We start from the raw sequence: 15,895 nt of genomic DNA, 5'->3' as shown, positions 1-15,895 counted from the left end.
AACCCTGTCTAAAACCGCAGAGAGCTGCTACCGGTCAGTGTAGACAATCCTCAGCTAAATGGATCACTGGCCTGACTAATATTCCTGTGTTCTTGTAGCACATTAAAACAAAAACACCAAAGCATACAGTCTTCATTATTTCCATTACATAAATGGGAAAACTAAGTCTATGAAGAGGGGACTTGCCTCCAAGGCCACTTGGAGTTCACACATGTATATTCATCACACGTCAGTATATTCATTGCTTTTACGAATGTAAGATCAAGCAAAGGCTTACATGTGCAAGATCTGCTTCCCACAACGTAAGACCTTGCTGATGACATTCTCCGACGGAGGCGGCTTGCACGCTCAGTTGCGGAGCAATCAAGTAGTACACAAGCCTTGCCACTAGCCTTTGCAAATGTCACCAGCAGACGGATGCCTGGAAGTCAGAGCCAGCCCTTTCCAGTCTGTCAATGCTTCCCCTTCCAGATGTGGCCAAAAGTGGGCAGGGCCTGGCTGTACATGTATACGAAAATCTGCCCCAAGTCATGAGCATGGTCACTTCTGAACTCCAAATATACCTGGAGTTTAAATTCAGTTGCCAATCAGGGTTCGCTGGAGCTCATCACTGCAAGGCTCTGAATTCCAACATTCAGACTCACTGCATGTAAAATAATCAGTGAGAGTTCGGCTGGGCCCGTGTCAAGTATCCATCAGAGCTGTGGAGTCAGTACACCAAACCTCCGACTCCGACTCCTCTATTTTTCTACAGTCCGACTCCGACTCCACCCAAAATTGCTTCTTGTCAATCAAAATTTATTTGGAAGTCGGAGTCGGTACATTTCTACCGACTCCGACTCCTCCCAAAATTGCTCCTGACTCCAACTCCACAGCCCTGGTATCCATCCCCTCCAAGCAAGCACAGCCCATCTTCAAACTTCTAAACTGGGGCTGCAGCATCTCTCCCTTTGTAAAGGTGCTCTTGACAACATGGGCAGAGAGAGTGCTGTTTCCCCTGTCACAGTCAAAATAAAACAAACCTGATGGGTTTGAAGCAAGTCTCCTGTCTGACAGTCACACCTTAATTAAAAAATTAAGAGGACAAGATGCTGTGCACATACACGCACCCTCCACACAGACACAGGTGCCAAGTCAGGCAAGGCCAGGATCGCCCCCCTGCCCCGAACTGGGGGGAAAAAAAGAGTCCCAGCACAATCAGCAAAGGCTCTCCGATTAAGCCGTTTTCCCCATCCACCTTCCCTGTAATTACTACGTTCATGCCTGAAGGGGGAACGGAATAAAAAGCTCCCACGTGCACTCGGGAGGACAATTTCCCATCGCAGAGAGAGCCATGGTTGATCTTTGAATACAGAGAAGGAGAAAAACCCAGAAGGGCAAAAAGATGCAATCAAGGTGGGAGGATCCACGATGGCAATTCAGTATTTCGTTGGGAGGAGGCAGAAGACCAGAGGTCATTTTCTACACACACACAGCTCTCCATCCTCCATGCAGACAGGCAAGAGGCATGACCAGCGCTCAAGGACACCTGACAGCCAGGCAAAAGCACTCATGGTGTGAAGCAGGTCCAGCGGGGGAGGGGTGTCTAAGGATAGGGGGTTTGGCCCAGGGAGAGTTCTGAGGGTCAAACAGAGAGGGCCACATTTGGCCTCTGGGCCTAAGGTTCCTCACCCCTGGTTTAGTGCAGACACAGAAGGTCACAGCTGCTTTGCTCTGGTTCCTGCTGTGAGCTAAACCATGGTTTGATTCAGCAAGCCATCCAAACTTGGGCTCCTGGTCTGTCTCCTCACGACAAATGCACTTGGCATCTGAGGCCCTTCATGGGCCCCCTCCGAGGAAGGCGACACAAAAGAGGGCTTTCTGTGTGGTGGCCCCCTGCTGATGAAATGCTCTACCCCAGGGAGGCATGCCTGGCACCCTCATTACCTGGAGCCACCAGGCAAAAATATTTCTCCCAGGCATTTGGCTCTGAATTTTGGAGAGCTCTTGATGTTGTAGCCTCTTTAGGGGGTGGAATATTCCACCATTGTTACATTTATGTGTTTAACTTTTAATTTGGTTTTAGTTTTTATACCGTTTTTACCTTTTTTTATTGATTGTTAAGTTGCTTTGGGTTCACTTTTGTCAAGAAAAGCAACCAACAAAATAAATGAATAAAACATACGTGCTTCCTCAACAGGACGGGCACAAGGCAGGTGTGCGGGTTATAGCACCTTCAGAGCAGCAGCAGGGAAGCTCTGGCCAGTGGGCCTAATCAGACCTGGCAGGGGCCTTTATTTGGCCAGCCAGGCCTTTTTCCCCAAGCCATGCCCATGTGCCCCATACCTGACATCAGGTGTGGAGCAGGTACAGTTGCGATTGCAAAGGAACAACTGTGAGCCTTAAAGTGTGCTTCTGATTGCTCATTGGCCGGAGGGGCTTGTAATTCAATGCCTTTTAAAGTAGGGGCCAAACATAAGTCCCGCTGGGATTGCTTCAAGAGGGGGCCTCCAAGCTCTTAAACTGAGCTTCCAAGCGGAGTCCCTGCCTGACGAAATCAGGCCTTGCCAACGGTGCCAATCAGCTCCAAACCCCGGTGAAGTTTGAAATCAAACTACATGGGATAAGGAAAGTACTGGGGGACATCAGGATCCAGCCCACCAGCTGGATCAAATTTCCTACCCTCCTTCAAGGAATTTAGTCAAGCTTTTGTGCCTGTCCTGTTCTTGTTTAAGAGGGGCAATGAAAATTCTTGTCTAGCTTCCTGACTGGTGTGGCCTTTAGCAGGGCTGTGGAGTCGGTACGCCAGACCTTCGACTCTGACTCTGTTATTTTTCTACTGTCCGACTCCGACTCCTTCATAAATGGCAAATGTATATTAACTAGTAATAACAAATTTACTGTAGTAAAATGGTAGCACAAGGCATTCCATCACCAACACGTGAAGCCCGAGCTTGGAAAAGTTACTTTTTTGAACTACAACTCCCACGAGCCCAATCCCTGGGGCTGATGGGAGTTGTAGTTCAAAAAAGTAACTTTTACTCTTCCAAGCTCTGGGTTCACGTGGTGGTGATGGAATGCCTTGTGCTACCATTTTACTACAGTAAATTTGTTATTACTAGTTAATATACATTTGCCATTTATGAAGGAGTCGGAGTCTGAGTCGGAATCAGAGTCGGAACATTACTACCGACTCCGACTCCACCCAAAATTGCTCCCGACTCCGACTCCACAGCCCTGGCCTTTAGAGCTTCCATGACACGAGGGACACAAGTCAAGTTTTAAACACACACATTTCTAAAGACAAGGAAAATGGCACCGTCCCCTCGTCCAGAAGCCTTCAGCTTTACTAACCACCCTGTAACAGGGCCTCAATGGAAAGAAAAAGTTGACAGCTTTCCCCTGACCTCAAAGCTCTGCAAGGAAGAAGGAACAGTACAAGCAAGTCCACTCCTTTATGCTATGCGATCTTCATAAAACCGTTACCTTTGCTCAAGAGGGTCACAACAATTAGAGTTCTCTCGCCAGGTTTGACACCCATTTCATCACCAAGACGGAAGTGGCTGTCAACGAGAGGGCCTGCTTCGTTCAAATTGCTCAGAACCCTGGAGAAACTCCCGAGACATTTGTTGGGGCCTTGTACAAACAGGTCAAACACTGTGAATTTGCTGACAAAGAACACCTTCGAGATGCTTTGAATTCTAGGCAGAGGGATCTCTGACCCTTCACAGACCTAGAGACGGCAAGGCAATCTGAGTTGATCAAAACCCAGAAGAGGGGGCGACTTAAGAGAGGGCAAGCTCTCTACTCCACATGGCACTCAGCAGCAGCTGCAGTGGCCATTTTCAAAAGAGCAAGTTCACTTCCCACGCCTGTAGAAAATCAGCACAAAAGGAAACTCAGTACGGCTCTGAATACCAGTTGCTGGGGATCACTAACAAGAGGAGGCCATTGCGCGCCGGTCCTGCTTGGGCTTCCCATGGAGGCATCTGGTTGGCCGCCAGGAGAACAGGATGCTGGACTACATACGCCTGATCCAAGAGCTGGGCTCTTTGTACATTCCTAACATGTACCCTGCAGCAGACAGACAAGCAAGCCAGCCCATCCTTTCAGAGAACATATCTAAGATAATTCAAAGAGGGGGCTGTCCATTCATAAGCAGACCGTTCAGGAAGTGTCCATGAACAGGGCATTTCACTATCATGTGTCATGCCCAGACAGAACAAGACGTGACTACAAGCAGGAGATCCCCATTTTTTCCCTTTGGCTCTCTATTTTCCAAACACACACAGCCTTGCTGTAGAAGGTACTGAAATATTTGTGGGACTAGCATTCATTTCAGCAGCTACTGACCATTTTGTTTCAGAAGCGATCTAGAAAGGATTCCTGAATTCTGCAGACCCTGATGAAGCAGAAACCTTTTTACACAGCCCAGAGGAGTGCTACACTGTCTTGGGACACTTCATCACATAAACAAGCTCCAAAATAGAGCATTTATGTGATTGCCGTGTGTGTGATACAGGGGTCATAACTGAATAATCTCATGAGTCATTGTCCAGCTATCGGAAAACAGAAGATGTAGCTGGAGAAACTGGTCTACTATGAGAAGATTCTGCAGACCCTGGCTGCTTTCACACATGGGGCTAATAGCGCTAGTTTAACAGATTAAAAAGGCAGCACTTCTGTCCCAATTTCTAAAATCCCTTTCACACTGCAGTACCTCTTGCAGTAAGGAACAGTACTTTATCAGCCGATATAGCAGCATTTCACGCCACTGTCTTTCACACAGCTTGTTTTCGTCCTTCACTCATGCACACTGTCCCCCGCTGTGTAGGAGGTCTAAGATCTTGTCCCATCACCATGCAAGCCCTCTCCCATTAGGATCTGACTTTTTTAATTGTTTTAGTTGTATCAAGACAGGGATGTGTGTGGGAAACAGTACAGGCGGGCCCCGCTTATATGGCGGGTTCCGTTCCGGACCCCCGCCGTAAAGCGGAAATCGCCATAAAGCGGAACCCCATTCACTATAATGGGCCGCGTTGCATGAAAATGACGCGAAAACGGCGCAAAAGAGGAAAAAAACCTTTAAAATTGAAAATGAAAGCCGCCGCATCAGCGGAACGCCTTAAAGCAGAACGCCATAAAGCAGGGCCCTACTGTACTGCTATCTGCACTGATGCCAGAATACCGGTACAATGTTCCTCAGGCAAAAAAAAAAATCCAGCGTGACTAAAGGGCGGGAACACACTGCATGCTGGGATGCCTGTTACATGAGCGGCAGCAGCTAGCGAAAAACTCCCACAATATTCCAGGTTCCCAGCCTTGCTAACGGATTATTTCTGGTATCGTTTATTGTGGAAATTAACGCTATACTTGCACTACATTCCACCAGAATTCCGGAGCTACCCGGTACAGTAGAGCCCCGCTTTACGGAGCTTCACTTTACAGCGATTCGCTAAGGCGGCAGCTTTCAGCTAGGGAAAGTCCCCCCATTAAGGTGCTTGTTCCGTTTTTACAGCGTTTTTTTCCATCGCGCGCCATTTTGACGTCATTTTCGCACGATGCGTCCCATTATTGTCAATGGGTTTCGCTTTACGGCGATTTCCGCTTTACGGCGGGGATCCAGAACGGAACCCTCCGTGTGAGCGGGGCCCTACTGTATGTCGTGTGAAAGCTCAAATATAACGCGCAAATTACCAGGTAAGAAATTGTCAGAATAACGGAATAAAGTGCAGTGTGAAAGCACCCATTGTTTGGTTTAGACACCAAGCCATACCACACACGCAAACGCACACAAATCCCCATTCCCTTAGAATCATAGAAAGTTCCTAATGAATCAGAACATTGGTCCATCTAGCTCAGCACGGTCTACACTGACTGGCAGCAGCTCACTATTCAAGTACTTGGAAAGGTTGCCATACAGAGGATTAGGATCTTTTCTCAGTCGTTCCTGCATTGAGCAGGAGGTTGGACTCGATGGCCTTATAGCCCCCTTCCAACTCTACAGGTCTACAATTCTCCAGGGTTTTAGAGACTGTTCTCTCCCAACCCTACCTGGAGACGCAAGGATTGAACCTGGGACCTTCTGCATGCAAGGCAGATGCTTGACCACTGAGCCACAGCTCTTCCACAAGGTGGAAATGGATCAGGAAAGGATGATGGAACACAGGCTACTTCAGGTCCATGGGGTGCACCAATGGTCCCAGACTCCCAGTCACTGAAATAAACTATGGAAAAAAAGGCTTCAGGATAGATCTAAAGATGCTTAATAAAGTTGCAGCCAGAGAAACAATATGTATAATCAATACTAGAGGACTTTCTCCCAAACGCAACAGAGCCAAAGTAATTTCTAAATTGGATGCCTCAAGCAGGTTCTGGCAAGCAGCTATGACAAACACCAAAATGACATACCAGCAACGCTCATCACACCCTTTGGGAGATTTTGTCTTTGATGCATGTCATTTGGAATCACAAGTGCTCCTGAGATTTCTTCAAAGAAAGATGACAGACCTTCTCTGAGACACAAAAGAAGTCTTCACAGATTACATCAGTGGAATACCTGGCACATCAATGGAAGATCATAAAAACAAACATTTGGCATAGTCTTGAATCAGATCCATGAATCTGGACTCAAGCTAGAGAAGGAGAAGTGCATTTTTCACTAAGGCTAGGTTCTTGGAACAATTAAGGCATGCCCAGAAAATGTAAATGCTATCAGAAGATTAAAAGCAGTGAGTAACACTATAGAATTAACATGCTTTCTGAGTGGTAAGCAGTGGTAACGCAGCCGAAGCTCTGCTCATGGCTGGAGTTCGATTCCAACAGAAGGAGGAAGTCGAATCTCTGGTAAAAGGGGTCGAGGTCCACTCAGCCTTCCATCCATCCGTGGTTGGTAAAATGAGTACCCGGCATATGCTGGGGGGTAAAGAAAGGCCAGGGAAGGAACTGGCAATCCCACCCCATATATACGGTCTGCCTAGTAAACGTTGCAAGACGTCACCCTAAGAGTCGGAAATGACTCGCACTATAAGTGCGGGGACACCTTTACCTTTACACTATAGAATTAACATGCTTTCTGAGAAAGGTGAATTGTCTTGCTTGAAGTTTGCAAGACGCCTCCGCAGGGCCACAACCTTCAGACCTATTACTGAAATCCACATCTTGGTTTTGGGGGCCTTTACAAAGACAAAAGGTATGATGACCAGTGCCTCAGGCTCACAGTTCTAGGATGTCAACAAGCTCGGCATGGTTAGAGCTGATACAAGCGGCGGCAGACTAGATGGGATACTGCACGGTTGAGAGCAGATACCAATTACAGTCTGCTCCAGAACTCTTTCCAAAGCAGAAAAATGTTACAGACAAACTGAAAAGGAGTAACTAGGTAGAGTCTGAACACTTAAAACTTTTCGCAAGGACTCCTTCAGATTTCTCACAGAATATAAAACTTTGGTGACCTTGATTAAAGGAACATATTTGGACCACTACAATACCGAAGTCTTCTCAAAAGAATGAGATTTAACCCTGTAACTGAGTATGTTCCAGGAAAAAAGGTTGGCCCTAGCTGATACCTTGTCACATAGCCCCAAAATGCAAGTTACAAGTTAAATGAGATCGTTAAAGGGTGTTTGTGCCAAACACACTTCTCCAGGAGCATCCAAAGGTAGGCTTCAATGGATCTCATGGAAACCCAGAACTTCAAGAAATCTTATACTGTATTTCAGATCTGGATGGCCTGACTAGCTTCATAATGCTTCAGAGATTACTATTAAATACTTTGTTGAGCGTGGACCACTGAGAGAACAGGAAGATTTAATAAGGGAACACAGTCTATGAGAAAAGAAATCCTAGACCTTAAACAGCAAGGACATTAAAGGTCTCACCAAAGGTCACGAGACCCAAGCATGCAGTATTGTGGCCTGGAACTGGACATTATATCAAGAAAAAAAGATCTTATCCTGTGACTAATTACATAAGACATCAGCACAATGAAAGGAACCATTTATCACATCACCCTGACTTGACAAGGCCTTGAAAAAGGCTTGCAACTGATCTAGGTGAATTGGGAGGTCAAACACCATTTGGTTGCCATGAACAGTAATCTAAGTATATTGAGATACTCCCTTTGCCTGACATTACCTGCCATAGAATTGTTGCACAACTGAATAACACTTTTGTTCATTTGGGCCTATCAGATGAACATGTGACAGGCAACGCAAAGCATCTGAATGCAACAGAATTCCAGTCATGCTTGATATAATGGCCAATTCTGGTTTGTATGCAAGGAGCAAATGGCACACCCAGATCATCGTCTGTTCAGACTGAATACAGAAACATGAACAAAAATTGATGATGTTTTCCTAGCCCTGAGAATGTCAAGTGATTAACAAACTGAACTACCAAACGTTTCAACAGTACTGATTTATTTCATGGTGGTTTTTTTCAAAAAAATAAAGAGTGAGATGTGTGGATAGTGCCATTATTTAGTTTAGTCACTAGGTGGCCCTGGACTTAGTTGTATTTGGGTTGAGTTAGGAGTTTCCTGTGGTTAATATCATTATTATTACAATTTATTACCTGCCCTTCACACAGAGGTCCCAGGGCGGGTTACAACAATTTTAACACATATAATTAAACAGTTAAAAACCACCTAAGCAACATCACAGAAAACAGGGTGGGTCCTAAAAATATACATCTCAGGTGTCGAAGGCCAAGGTGGAATCTTCAGCATTCGCCAAAAATTCTCCAATGAAGTTGCTAGACGCACCTCAGTGGAGAGGGAGTTCCACAGCTTAGGGGCTGCCACAGAGAAGGCCCTCTCCCGGGCCGCCACCCCCCCCTGAGCTTCCGAGGGTGGCGGAACTACCAAAAGGGCCCCCTCTGCTGATCTCAACACCCGAGAGGGTCTGTAGGGAAGGAGGAGGTGGCCTTTCAGATGTTTGGGACCTAAGTTGTTTAGGGGTGTAAACACTAATGTAAGCACCTTAAACTGGGCCAGGTAACGGACTGGCAACCAACAGAGTTGTTTTAAAACAGGGGTTATAGAGTTCTAAAAGGAATCCCCGCCAGTAATCTGGCTGCTGTATTTTGGTTTCAAGTTCCTGAGTTGTCTTCAAGGGCAGCCCCACATAAAATGCATTGCAATAATCCAGTCTGGAAGTTACCAGAGCATGGAGCACAGTGGCCAATTCTCTGTCCAAAAGGAGGCGAAGCCAGCAAATCAGCCAGAGCTGGAAAAAGGCACTCCTAGCCACTGAGGTCGCCTGACCCTCCAGTGACAGTGTTGGATCACGGAGTACCCCCAGGATGCGAACCTGCTCCTTCAAGGAAAGAGCAACCCCATCCAGAACAGGCCATCTTCCCACCTTCTGGACATGAGAACTCTGGACTTGCAACACCTCTGTCTTTTCAGGATTCAGCCTCAGTTTATTGGCCCACATCCAGCCCATCACTGCCTCCAAGCACCGGTTCAACACCTCAACTGCCTCTCTTAATTCATATGGAATAGACAGGAAGAGCTGGATGTCATCGGCATACTGATGGCACCTCAGTCCAAATCTCCTGATGACAGCTTCATATAGATGTTAAGTAGCATGGGGGACAAGATGGAACCCTGTGGAACATCACAGGGTAATTCCCATGGTGCCAAACAATCACCCCCCATAACTATTTTTTGGAAGCAGCCCTGGATGCATGAGCAGAACCACTGAAGCACACTGCCCCCACCCCATTTCCTTAAGATGCTCCAGAAGGAGCTGTTGTGGTCAACAGTATCAAAAGCCGCTGAGAGATCAAGGAGGGCAAGCCAGGTCACTTTCCCCTATCTCTCTCCCAATAGATGTCATCAACCAGGGTGACCAAGGCAGTTTCAGTGCCATGGCCAGGCCTGAAGCCAGATTGGAATGGATCCAAATAATCAGCTTCCTCCAAGCATGCTTGAAGCTGGACCGCCACCACCTTCTCAAGCACCTTGCCCCAAAAGGGGATATTTGCTAGTTTGCAATGGATGTTTAATACTTCTGGGTCCAGGGAGGTTTTCTTAAAGAGGGTCCCATCACCGCCTCCTTCAAAGTAGACGGTACCTCCCCCTCTTCCGGAGGAGTATTAATCACTCCCTGGGCCCACCCAGTCAGTCCCCTATCACTAGTTCTCAGCAGCCAAGATGGGCAAGGGTCAAGGGGGCAGGTGGTGGGCCGCACTTCCTCAAGCGGCTTGTCCACATCTTCAGGCCACAATAATGGAAACTGATCCAATGCAGGTGAAATAGACAGCGTTCTGGACACCTCCATTGGACTTGCTCTAACTGTGGCATCCAACTATGTCTGAATCTGATCAATTTTGTCTGTAAAGTGCCTTGCAAAATTGCTACAGCAAGCCTCTGAGGGTGTCAAAATAGTGCTCTCTTGGCCAGATGACAAAAGCCCATTCACTACTCGGAAAAGCTCTGCCGGCCAGCTACTTGTGGACACAACGGTGGCAGAGAAGTAAGCTTTTTTCACTACCACTACAGCCACGTGGTAGGCACAACAGTTCAGCCTTACCCATGTTCGGTCAGGTTAGGACCGAGATTTGCTCCACCTGCACTCCAGCTGCTGACCTGTTTCATTGCACGCATCGCAGATAACTGGAACACCAAGGTGACCTACGTGCTCCACAGAGACGGTAGGGGCACTCAGGAGCAATTGTGTTGAGGGCTCTACGCATCTCACCTTTCCACAGCAAGACAAGAGCCTTAAGACAAGAGCACCAGCCTCGCCAGCCAGAAAATCCCCCACAGCATTCAGGAATCCATCAGATTTCATAAGTCTCCAAGGGCGACCATCTCAATGGGTCCCCCACCGTTGCAGAACAGAGTAGCTACATTCAACCCAAACCTTACCAGGGAATGGTCCATCCATCTGTGGCAAAAACCAGGTAGATGACATGTCCAGTCAAAAGCATTGGGCCACTGATGTATTGGACAGCCCCATGGTTGTCACGGAGGCCATGAAATCCTGAGCTGGCCCATTTGAGGCGGCCTCAGCGTGGAGATTGAAGTCCCCCAACACCACCGTGAAAGGCAGGCAAAGTTCTCACCTAGCTTCCTGACTGGGCTGTCCTCCAAGCCTCCCATGAGAACAAGTTTATATATGCAAAAGGAGGTGGCATTTCTTGACCTAAAACACTGCCAGTCTTTGGAACTCATTGCCTCAGGATGTTGGCACAACTATCAGCGGCAAATGGCTATTTTAAGGGGATTTGGCAAATAAGTGGGGGCAGGAGGGTTGAGGCTCAACCAATGACATCTAGCTACAACAGAAAAGAAATGCAAATGCAATCTCCAAACACCAGACACAGGGGAAGAAGAATGGGAGATTGCCCTGGTGCCCTGTTTGGGAACCTCACCGAGGCCAAAACGCAACCAAGAGGCTGTGCCAAACAGACCCTCTGAGCATCTTTTGAAATGGGGTCCAAACAGGCCAGAATAGATTTCCTGCCTTCCCTTTTGGAGGTTACACCTATCTGGAGGAACAGAAGATGCCCTCCGCAAGGGCGTAGCATCTCTTTGTCCAGCCCAGTGTGGAAATTCCTCCATCTGGGCCGGGGTGGTGGTGTTTTTCTGGCAACGACTTAATTTTCTCTCTTTTTTACACACACACACATACACACACACAAAAGAAGCTTCTCTAAAAGAAACCAAAGTCCTCCCACCCTTTGAAAAGGGACCACACTCTCAAATTCCAACCCCTCGAGTTTTGGCTCCATCCCACTCCCAGCTAGGGGCCACCACCGATCCAACGGCCACAGCCAGGCAAGAGGCCAAGGAAGCCGCCTTCCATGCCCAGGACACCTGAGGAGGCAGGCACAGAAACCAGGCTTGCATTTCCATGGCTCCACCAACTCTCTGCGCTTGGAACAACTACCGGATCACACAGAGCTCTACCATCCACACATGCGATTTGCACCAAGCCAAATAATACAAGGCCACGCCAACATGGCCCTGGTGGAGCAACCAGGGCCTCCCCCTCCCCACGCCCATGGGTGCAGCATTCACATTAAAAGGAAGTGGAGGGGAAAGGAAGGGAACATATGAAAATCAACAGATCGGAGCTGGTTCCAGTCTGGATCCCCAGCAAAAATTCAACAGCCCAGCCCACTCCCAAGAGCAAAATCCCCCCCTTCAGTTTTTGCATAGTGCAAAGATACGCGGAGGTCGCACTTTGGCAACGATGTGGGGGGGACGAGCGAGAAGGGGGGCAATGACAAGTCAATATTGCAACCACCATCCACGCCTTCTTTCTCGCGCCCCCCCCCTCGCCGCCGCCCTGCACGGTACGAGACCAGTTCTCGCCCCCACCCACTTGCAAGATTTCCCAGGCTCCCGCCCCCCTTTTGCAAAGCGCCCGCTGCCACTCTTCCCCTGGCCAGGTTAGCCACGCAAACCCCGGGCTCTACAAAGGCCCGTCCCTTGGAGAGGGAGGAGAATACAGCAGCCCTAGGAGACACCCCTCCCCCCAAAAGTGCCCCCTGCTTGCAAAGGAGCTCCTTTTAATGCACCTCCCGCACATCCACGGCAGGGCACATACAAGGAAACGGCGCCTTCCTTCCCGATCGTCGCAAAAACTCTGCTCAGTACCGGATTTCGGGAGGGGGGGTGGAAGGAAGAGACAAAAGGAAGAGCCGGGCGCTCTTTGCATCCGAATTACCATTGCACCCAGCCAGCAGCGGCCCCGATCCTGTTGTTCTCCGGCTTGCGTCTACAAAGGCAGCCGCAGCAGCTCGCTTTTCCTTTCTGCCCTCCCCTTCTGTGGCTTTTGTTCCTTCCTGGCCCGATCTCCAGCCACCGAACTGCCTGCAAAATCCCAATTTTCTCTCTCTCTCGGGCGGCTCCTTCCGTTTTCCATGCAATTGCAAAAATGAAGAGAGGGGGAAATCCAATTCAAAATTTCGAAAAGGGGGGGGGAAAGCACCAGGGTTAAACAAGCCTGCGGTTCCTCGCCTCTGCACGAGGATTCGTTGCAAACAGCCGCGCCGCCCACACTGGCAGCTCCGGATCCGCTCCTCTCCACCTTCTCCCAGCGTGTGAACAGGGGAGGATTCGAACCTGCGGACCCACCACTGGCTGTTCCCAGGCCCGCGCGCGCCTCCCTCCGGCGCTTCCATTGTCTCCTCCGCGAAGTTCCCAGCGCCTCCGCTCTTCTCCCCCCCCCGCCAATTAGTTTTATGGTTGACTGTTAAAGGGAAAGGAAGACGGAAAGCAAGGCGGGCGGGGGAGAAAACTTCGCCTCCTCTGAACAATACAGGCGTTTGCCTCTTTCCAAATCTTTTAAAAAATCGAGAGGGAGAGATGTTAAGGGAACAAACTGAGGACGATATACCAGGAGGAGCCAAACTTGAAACGCACCCAAGAAATCCAACTTTCGATTTTCCAGGGGGTGGCCACGTGTCCTACTTTACAGAGGAGGACAGTCCTCGGTTTGGGGGCTGCCCAGGCCAAGTCTGGTTTAAAGAAAAGGGGCCATAAAAAGAGGAGGGGTGTGGTCGTCCAGGCTCCCAGGGGGTCTTAGACTCCTTACTTTCTTCGGAGCGGGGTCCCTCGCGTCTCCAGCATCTTACGAGCCACTCAGCATAAAAGGGGTGTGAGATGAGTTTTCTAACGCTTCCTTGTCCTTTCCTGCTGTTTGGAGCCAATCAGAGGGAAAGGCGGTTAGTCAGCCACTGAGAAGACTCTTTGCAGTAGCTAACACTCTCCCCTTTCATGCAGATTGGCTCCTAGGGACCTTGTTGTGTTATTGTAGGAGGAGGTGGTGAGGGGTTCGTTCTCAACCCAGCAGCCAAAAACTGGATGTGGTGCAGCTGTGACCAGAGCTTGGAAAAGTTACTTTCTTTGAACTACAATTCCCATCAGCCCAATCCAGTGGCCATGCTAGCTGGGGCTGATGGGAGTTGTAGTTCAAAAAAAGTAACTTTTCCAAGCTCTGTCTGTGACAACCATGAAGGGACCCTGCTCTTCTGAATTTGCCACTGCACTAGTGATAAAGAGGGGAGCGAGAGGGGCCTTGGAAGTTATCTATTTGGAGTTCTATTTATTTATTTATTAAATTTATATCCTGCCCTTCCAAAGGACTTTGTGTACTACAACGTGCTTTTTGCAGGGCTGCCCTTGTATCTGCTCCGGAAGCTGCAACTAGCACAGAATGCAGCAGCCAAACCGCTCAGCGGAGCAGGCTGCTGGCAACATCTCGCTCTGCTGCTGAGACAGCTGCAGTGGTTGCCAACTGGCTACCGGTCCAGATTCAAAGTGCTCGTGTCAATTCACAAAGCCCTAAACAACTAGGTGCCAAAGTACCTTGTGGACCGTCTGATCCCTTATGCTCCACTTCAATCACTGAGATCCTCTGATCAGGCACTGCTGGTGGTTGCCCATATCCCTGGGGTTCGGTTGGCCTCCACCAGGGACCAAGCCTTTAGCGCAGTCGACCCTGCCCTGTGGAACCCCCTGCCACAGGAGTTCCACAGCAGGAACCCTCCCTGCCTTCTTTTAGACATCATCTGAAAGCTATTATTTGGACAGCCCTTCACAATATGAATTTCTTGTTAACCAGCCAGTACATATCGATGGTTTTAATTACATTTTTATGGATACTTTTCTTGATTTTATTTGTATGTTGTATATTGGTCTCGATATATTTTAGTGCAGGTTATAATTATTAAAGTAAATAAATAAAACGAATGGCAACGGACCCTTCCAAATGTCACAATTGAAAACAGGGACACACTTCTATTTCCATGCCAATGATCACCTCCTAACCTTCTTTACACATTGCTAAAGAGGCTCTCCCTTTGAAAGATAAAGGTGAGCAGCTATAAATGTTAGGTGTAGCAATGGAACACTCTGCAGCCTTCCTGGAGATGTGAAGGCACAGAAAAAATCCCAGATTTCCCCCAATTTTTCAGGGAAAAAAAGGTTTTGGGGAAGAGGGAGAAAACATTGGGGTTTTTTTAATTCTTCAAATTTTTCCTTCCCCCCACCCAACCGTCATGTCTCTAAGCCTTCCTGGGCACTGGGCCCCAGTCTGCCATTGCCGTGCTGTGATGGTAGATTGCTGGATCTTGAGGTAGGGAGACCTGGGTTCTTCAGAGTTCAGTTCATCCATGAATGACCTTACGACAGGCATGGGGAACCAGTGGCCCTCCAGGTGTTGCTGAACTACAACTCCCATCAGCCCCAGCAAGCATGGCCAGGGATGATGGGAGTTGTAGTTCAGCAACATCCCTCCTCTGAACCTGTTCCAGTGTGTCTGCATCCTTCTTAAAAGTGTGGTGTCCAGAACTGAACACTGTACTCAAGATGAGGCCTAACCAGGGCCAAATAGAGGGGAATTAATACTTCATGAGATTTGGAAACTATCCTTCTGTTAATGCAACCTAAAATAGCATTTGCCTTTTTTGCAGCCACATCTCACTATTGGCTCATATTCAGTTTGCGATTAACAATTCCAAAATCCTTCCTGTATTGCTGAGCCAAGTATCCCCCATCTTATAACTGTGCATTTGGCTTCTTTTTCCTAGGTGTAGAACTTTACACTTATCCCTGTTAAATTTCATTCTGTTGTTTTCAGCCCAATGCTCCAGCCTATCAAGGTCCCTTTGAATTTTGTTTCTGTCTTCCAGGGTATTAGCTGTTACTCCCTATTTTGTATCATCTGCAAATTTCTCATTCCCTCATAAAACACTTCCTGCATTTGCTTTTTGGGGGTGCCTGTTAAAACAATGTGAGCATGAGTTACTCCTGTCGTCATTCCTCAGGGTTCAGTAGACATGCATCTTGTCTCTTGCGCCCATCCATGTCAATGCACGCACATGAATGCTGAGGCACCTGCAGTGCGCAGCCCACCATTTTGCACAGCACTGCGGCTGCTGAGGTACCTCTGGAACT

At 48.3% G+C, this 15,895-nt stretch overlaps 1 protein-coding gene across 5 annotated transcripts in view; it reads right to left on the bottom strand.

Annotated features, from left to right (window-relative positions):
• Positions 1-13,669, bottom strand: part of VANGL2 (VANGL planar cell polarity protein 2) — a 60,396-nt gene extending 46,727 nt beyond the window's left edge. For 2 of the 5 annotated variants that reach the window (XM_061606312.1, XM_061606316.1), the window contains exon 1: positions 13,533-13,669. The gene's annotated coding sequence lies outside the window, so the exon portion shown is untranslated. Of the gene's footprint in view, positions 1-12,542; positions 12,582-12,662; positions 13,123-13,360; positions 13,504-13,532 lie in introns of those variants that run through there. The other 3 variants (XM_061606313.1, XM_061606311.1, XM_061606315.1) reach the window with 3 other exon arrangements.
• Between the last annotated feature and the right edge of the window lie 2,226 nt (positions 13,670-15,895).

This window comes from Rhineura floridana, chromosome 22, assembly GCF_030035675.1.
Source record: "Rhineura floridana isolate rRhiFlo1 chromosome 22, rRhiFlo1.hap2, whole genome shotgun sequence".
NCBI classification, from domain to species: Eukaryota; Metazoa; Chordata; class Lepidosauria; order Squamata; family Rhineuridae; genus Rhineura; species Rhineura floridana.
Note: the sequence above shows the minus strand (reverse complement) of the source record. Positions and strands in the feature narration are given on the sequence as shown.